We start from the raw sequence: 7,679 nt of genomic DNA, 5'->3' as shown, positions 1-7,679 counted from the left end.
CCTGGGCAGAGCGTGCATCAGAAAGGCCGTTCACTGAGTCTGTGTCTGGTCATTACCCTGGATAGAGCGTGGATCAGAAAGGACGTTCACTGAGTCTGTGTCTGGTCATTACCCTGGATAGAGCGTGCATCAGAAAGGCCGTTCACTGAGTCTGTGTCTGGTCATTACCCTGGGCAGAGCGTGCATCAGAAAGGACGTTCACTGAGTCTGTGTCTGGTCATTACCCTGGGCAGAGCGTGCATCAGAAAGGACGTTCACTGAGTCACGGCACAACTGGGCTCCTGGCTCTTCAACAGAAAACCACTGCGGCCTTGAGTCCTGGAGAAAAGGCAAAGTGTGACTGGTGTGTAAGGTGAAGCTGTTTGCAACAAACGTTAACCAATTTGCAACAAACGTTGACCTGGCTGTTTACAACAGCATACGTTGACCTTGTTGGTTTGTACAACTTTGTTGTACCGTTTGCTGTTGTTGGTTTGTACAACTTTGTTGTACCGTTTGCTGTTATTGGTTTGTACAACTTTGTTTTGTCATTAGCTGTTGCTGGTTTGTACAACTTTGTTGTACCAGTTAATGTTGTTGGTTTGTACAACTTTGTTGTGCCGTTTAATGTTGTTGGTTTGTACAACTTTGTTGTGCCGTTTAATGTTGTTGGTTTGTACAACTTTGTTGTGCCATTAGCTGTTGCTGGTTTGTACAACTTTGTTGTGCCATTAGCTGTTGTTGGTTTGTACAACTTTGTTGTGCCGTTTAATGTTGTTGGTTTGTACAACTTTGTTGTGCCGTTTAATGTTGTTGGTTTGTACAACTTTGTTGTGCCGTTTAATGTTGTTGGTTTGTACAGCTTTGTTGTGCCGTTTAATGTTGTTGGTTTATACAACTTTGTTGTGCCGTTTAATGTTGTTGGCTTGTACAACTTTGTTGTGTCATTTATTGTTGTTTGTACAACTTTGTTGTGCCGTTTAGTGTTGTTGGTCTGTACAACTTTGTTGTGCCGTTTGCTGTGGGGGGGTAAGGTGACGTTCAAGATTCAAATCTTTGTCAATCGATGGAAAATATATAAGGCATTGCCTTTTCTTCCAATCTGTCCTTAAGAGAGAGAGAGAGAGGGGGGGGGGCAGAGAGAGGGGGAGAAAGGGAGGGAGGGAGAATCAGTGGTAGAGACGGGGGTATAGAGGAGGGAGGGAGCAGGGAGAGAGAAGGTGGAGAGGAGTGGGAGAGAGAGAGCGGCTGGGGGTATAGAGGAGGGAGGGAGCAGGGAGAGAGAAGGTGGAGAGGAGTGGGAGAGAGAGAGCGGCTGGGGGTATAGAGGAGGGAGGGAGCAGGGAGAGAGAAGGTGGAGAGGAGTGGGAGAGAGAGCGGCTGGGGGGTATAGAGAGAGGGGGAGTAGCGAGAGAGAAAGGGAGGGAGAGGAGTGGGGGAGAGAGAGCGGCTGGGGGTATAGAGAGAGGGGGAGTAGCGAGAGAGAAAGGGGGGGAGAGGAGTGGGAGAGAGAGAGGGAGGTGCAGAGGGAGGAAGAAAGTAGGGGTTCGGGGGGGGGGGGGGGGGGGAGACTGAAACTGACATGGTTTATTCATAAAGTTATAGGCCATATCCCCTCAGAGGGGTGGCATGAAGTAAAATACTCGAATCACACAATCACAAGCCTAGCTTATTTTCATCTGTTCATGACATTAACACAATAAGTTTAAACAGGCAAAGGCGTTCAAAGTATTTGATTAGAATCAGCTGTTGAGAAAGGGGGGAGGGAGAGACAAAGGCGTTCAAAGTATTTGATTAGAATCAGCTGTTGAGAAAGGGGGGAGGGAGAGACAGACAAAGAGAGAGAGAAGAAACGACCGAACGACTCTTTACGCCATTGAGCTGTTCAGCCCATTCAGCAATGCGACACGACAAACAGCAGTAAGCGTGACGCGATGTCACAGACATGGAGACCATGGCAATGTTTTGTTTGTTCAATGTGCAGTGAAAAGACAGAGAGAGAGAGGGAGAGAGAGAGAGAGAGAGAGAGAGAGAGAGAGAGAGAGAGAGATGGGGTATGGAATGAGGGAGGGAGTAGAGAGAGAGAGAGAGATGGGGTATGGAATGAGGGAGGGAGTAGGGAGAGAGAGAGAGATGGGGTATGGAATGAGGGAGGGAGTAGGGAGAGAGAGAGAGATGGGGTATGGAATGAGGGAGGGAGTAGGGAGAGAGATGGGGTATGGAATGAGGGAGGGAGTAGAGAGAGAGAGAGAGATGGGGTATGGAATGAGGGAGGGAGTAGAGAGAGAGAGAGAGAGAGAGAGAGAGAGAGAGATGGGGTATGGAATGAGGGAGGGAGTAGAGAAGAGAGATGGGGTATGGAATGAGGGAGGGAGTAGGGAGAGAGAGATGGGAGATGGGGTATGGAATGAGGGAGGGAGTAGAGAGAGAGATGGGGTATGGAATGAGGGAGGGAGTAGGGAGAGAGAGAGAGATGGGGTATGGAATGAGGGAGGGAGTAGGGAGAGAGAGAGATGGGAGATGGGGTATGGAATGAGGGAGGGAGTAGAGAGAGAGATGGGGTATGGAATGAAGTAGGGAGTAGAGAGAGAGATGGGGTATGGAATGAGGGAGGGAGTAGAGAGAGAGAGATGGGGTATGGAATGAGGGAGGGAGTAGAGAGAGATGGGGTATGGAATGAAGTAGGGAGTAGAGAGAGAGATGGGGTATGGAATGAAGTAGGGAGTAGAGAGAGAGAGAGATGGGGTATGGAATGAGGGAGGGAGTAGAGAGTGAGATGGGGTATGGAATGAAGTAGGGAGTAGAGAGAGAGATGGGGTATGGAATGAAGTAGGGAGTAGGGGGAGAGAACGGGGGAACGGACAGAGGACGCTTATCGTGCAAAGACAGCATCTTAATGAATTACGTGACATGATTCTCCAATGACAGTGAAGTGATAAATCACGCTGACATAACCATCCAGTGACAAAAATCTGAACAAATCAAGTGAATAACCAACCAATGACAATATTTGAACAAATCATGTGACAACCGTCCAAAGACAGTATTAAAAAAAACCAACCAACAAACAAACAACAACAAAAAACAAAAAAAACGTGACATAACCGTCCAGTGAAAGTGTTTTGAAGAATCACATGATATAACTGTCCAATGACAGTAAATCACGTGACATAACCGTCCAGTGACAGTATCTTAAGGAATTACGTGACATAACCGTCGAATGACAGTATCTTAATTAACGATTCACATGACATAACCGTCCAATGACAGTATCTTAACAAATCACGTGACATAACCGTCCAATGGCAGTATCGAAACGAATCACGTGACATGGAGGGTCGTGACTCCAGGAAGATGGAGAGAAAGACAAGCGGGTCATGGAACAAAGAAATGAAGACAGACAGACAAAGAAAGGGCTGGAGTGAACTCATCAGAAACAAAGGAGAGCAGAAAAGAGAAACACACAGGAGAAGGCTGTCAACATATATGTAGCATTGTTCAAACGACAACGTTTTAAAGGTCACCCCCTTCAGAGAACTCCTGTCTTCATTGAATAGTCATCAACAGTATTGCGTCAGTGACAGAGCTCTCACCCCCCCCCCCACCCCCCTTTCTCTCTCTCTCTCTCTCTCTCTCTCAGTGCACCATGCATTCTGCCCACACCCCTCCTCTCTCTATCTCTTCTGTTTCTGACTGTCCGTCTGTCTGTCTGTCTGTCTGTCTGTCTCTCTCTCTCTCTTTCTCTCTCTCTCCTATTCTGTCTTTCAGAAGACAGAGGTAGAGACAGACTGACAAACAGACAGACCGAGGGAGACACAGCCATATAGAGTTGGAATCAAGGAAAGGGGGTAGGAAAGAAAGAGAGGTAGAGAGACAGAGACAGAAAGAAAAAGGGTGAGAGGGAGAGAGAGAGAGATGGAGAGAGAGGAAACACACACACACACACACACACACACACACACACACACACACACACACACACACACACACACACACACACACAGCATTCAGTAATAAACGCCAGTCAACGATTGTTCCATCTGGTGGCAGACCTTCGGCAAAAAAACATAGGTCACAAGTTGATCACGATAAACGAAAACACACAGAACAATTTGTAATGTGACGTAACCTAGTTCCAGAGTAACGCCGTCTGAACGATTTGAATGACAGTGCGTTGTGCACTGATCAGACTGTTTTGCTGGGTCTGTCTCTGCTGATAACATACCGGTTGATCGTCAGCTGGAGTGTATAGTTAAGATACATATTAATCGTTAATTTGAATGCTTAGTTAAGATACAGGTTGATCGTTAGCTGGAGTGCTTAGTTAAGATACATGTTGATCGTTAGCTGGAGTGCTTAGTTAATCGTTATCTTAACTATGATCTCCAACTGACGATTAAGCTGTATCTTTATTATGCACTCCAAATCAAAGTAACATTCATCTTAACTATGCTCTCCAAATAACGATCAACCTGTATCTTAACTATGCACTTTAATTTAAATAACCATTAGCCTCTGTCTCAACTATGCACTCCAAATAATCTTAACCTCTATTTAAATGTGCTCTCCAAATGACCATCAATCTCTATCTTAATATGCACTCCAGATGATGGTTAACCATTATCTTAACTATGCACTCCAACTAACAATCAACCTCTATCTTAACTATGCTCTCCAACTAACAATTAGAATGTATCTTAAAAATGCTTTCCAAATAACCATTAACCTCTGCCTTAACTATGTTCTCCAACTGACGATTAACCATTATCTTAAATATACTCTCTGACTTACGATTGACATGTATCTTGACTATGCTTTCCAAATTCACAGTCAACCTGTATCTTAACTATGCACTCCATCTGATGATCAACTTGTATTTTATCTATGCTCTCCAGCAAACGATTAAGCCATACCTTGGTTAAACTTTAACCTCAATCTTAATTGTGCTCTCCAACTATCGAGTTACCTGTGCACTCCCAATAACGATTTAGCCGTATCTTAACTATGCATTCCAAATAACGATCAACCCGTATCTTAACTATGCATTCCAAATCGTTATTAGGAGTGCTAAATCGTTATTTGGAGTGCATAGTTCAGATAGAGGCTAAATCGTTATTTGGAGTGCATAGTTCAGAGAGAGGCTAAATCGTTATTTGGAGTGCACAGTTCAGAGAGAGGCTAAATCGTTATTTGGAGTGCATAGTTCAGATAGAGATTAAATCGTTATTTGGAGTGCATAGTTCAGATAGAGGCTAAATCGTTATTTGGAGTGCATAGTGAAGATAGAGGTTAAATCGTTATTTGGAGTGCATAGTTCAGATAGAGATTAAATCGTTATTTGGAGTGCATAGTTCAGATAGAGGCTAAATCGTTATTTGGAGTGCATAGTTCAGATAGAGATTAAATCGTTATTTGGAGTGCATAGTTCAGATAGAGGCTAAATCATTATTTGGAGTGCATAGTTCAGATAGAGGCTAAATCGTTATTTGGAGTGCACAGTTCAGATAGAGGCTAAATCGTTATTTGGAGTGCATAGTTCAGATAGAGGCTAAATCGTTATTTGGAGTGCATAGTTCAGATAGAGATTAAATCGTTATTTGGAGTGCATAGTTCAGATAGAGGTTAAATCGTTATTTGGAGTGCATAGTTCAGATAGAGGTTAAATCGTTATTTGGAGTGCATAGTTCAGATAGAGGCTAAATCGTTATTTGGAGTGCACAGTTCAGATAGAGGTTAAATCGTTATTTGGAGTGCATAGTGAAGATAGAGATTAAATCGTTATTTGGAGTGCATAGTTCAGATAGAGGTTAAATCGTTATTTGGAGTGCATAGTTCAGATAGAGGTTAAATCGTTATTTGGAGTGCATAGTTCAGATAGAGGCTAAATCGTTATTTGGAGTGCACAGTTCAGAGAGAGGCTAAATCGTTATTAGGAGTACATAGTTCAGATAGAGGCTAAATCGTTATTTGGAGTGCATAGTTCAGATAGAGGCTAAATCGTTATTTGGAGTGCATAGTGATGATACAGGTAACTCGTTAGTTGGAGAGCACAATTAAGATTGAGGTTAAAGTTTATTTGGAGAGCATAATTAATGTACGGCTTAATCGTTTGCTGGAGAGCATAGATAAAAATACAGGTTGATCGTTAGATGGAGTGCATAGTTAATATACAGGTTGATCGTTAGATGGAGTGGATAGTTAAAATACAAGTTGACCGTTAGATGGAGTGGATAGTTAAGATACAGGTTGATCGTTAGATGGAGTTGATATTTAAGATACAGGTTGATCGTCAGATGGAGAACATAGATAAGATACAGGTTGATCGTTAGATGGAGTGGATAGTTAAAATACAGGTTGATCGTTAGATGGAGTGGATAGTTAAGATACAGGTTGATCGTTAGATGGAGAGCATAGATAAGATACAGGTTGATCGTTAGATGGAGTGGATAGTTAAACTACAAGCTGATCGTTAGATGGAGAGCATAGATAAGATACAGGTTGATCGTTAGATGGAGTTGATATTTAAGATACAGGTTGATCGTCAGATGGAGAACATAGATAAGATACAGGTTGATCGTTAGATGGAGTGGATAGTTAAACTACAAGCTGATCGTTAGATGGAGAGCATAGATAAGATACAGGTTGATCGTTAGATGGAGAGCATAGATAAGATACAGGTTGATCGTTAGATGGAGTGGATAGTTAAACTACAAGCTGATCGTTAGATGGAGAGCATAGATAAGATACAGGTTGATCGTTAGATGGAGAGCATAGATAAGATACAGGTTGATCGTTAGATGGAGTGGATAGTTAAACTACAAGCTGATCGTTAGATGGAGAGCATAGATAAGATACAGGTTGATCGTTAGATGGAGTAGATAGTTAAGATACAGGTTGATCGTTAGATGGAGAACATAGATAAGATACATGTCAATCGTAAGTCGGAGAGCATAGTTAAGATAGAGTTAATGGTTATTTGGGGAGTATATTTAATGCTTAATGGTCAGTTGGAGAGCATAGTTAAGGCAGAGTTTAATGGTTATTTGGAGAGCACAGTTAAGATACACTTAAATGGTTATTTGGAGAGCACAGTTAAGATACAGGTCGATTGTTAGTTGGAGTGGATAGTTGAGATAATGGTTAATCATCAGCTGGGTTGCTTAGTTAAGATAGAGGTTAATGGTCATTTGGAGAACATATTTAAATAGAGGTTAAGATTATTTGGAGTGCACAGTTGAGATAGATGTTAATGTGTATTTGGAGTGCATAGTTAAGATACAGGTTGATCGTTATTTGGAGAGATTTGTTAAGGTGAATGTTAATTTTATTTGGAGTGCATAATAAAGATACAGTTTAATCGTCAGTTGGAGATCATAGATAAGAGAGATGTTAATGGTCAGTTGGAGAGCATTATTAAGATACAGTTTAATTGTCAGTTGGAGATCGTAGTTAAGATAGAGACTGATAGTCAGTTTGAGAGCATGGTTAAGATAGAGGTTAATGGTCAGTGTGAGAGTATGGTTAAGATAGAGGTTAATGGTCAGTGTGAGAGCATGGTTGAGATAGACGTTAATGGTCAGTGTGAGAGTATGGTTAAGATAGAGGTTAATGGTCAGTGTGAGAGCATGGTTGAGATAGACGTTAATGGTCAGTGTGAGAGTATGGTTAAGATAGAGGTTAATGGTCAGTGTGAGAGCATG

Source organism: Babylonia areolata, chromosome 28 (assembly GCF_041734735.1).
Source record: "Babylonia areolata isolate BAREFJ2019XMU chromosome 28, ASM4173473v1, whole genome shotgun sequence".
In the NCBI taxonomy this organism is placed as follows: Eukaryota; Metazoa; Mollusca; class Gastropoda; order Neogastropoda; family Buccinidae; genus Babylonia; species Babylonia areolata.
Note: the sequence above shows the minus strand (reverse complement) of the source record.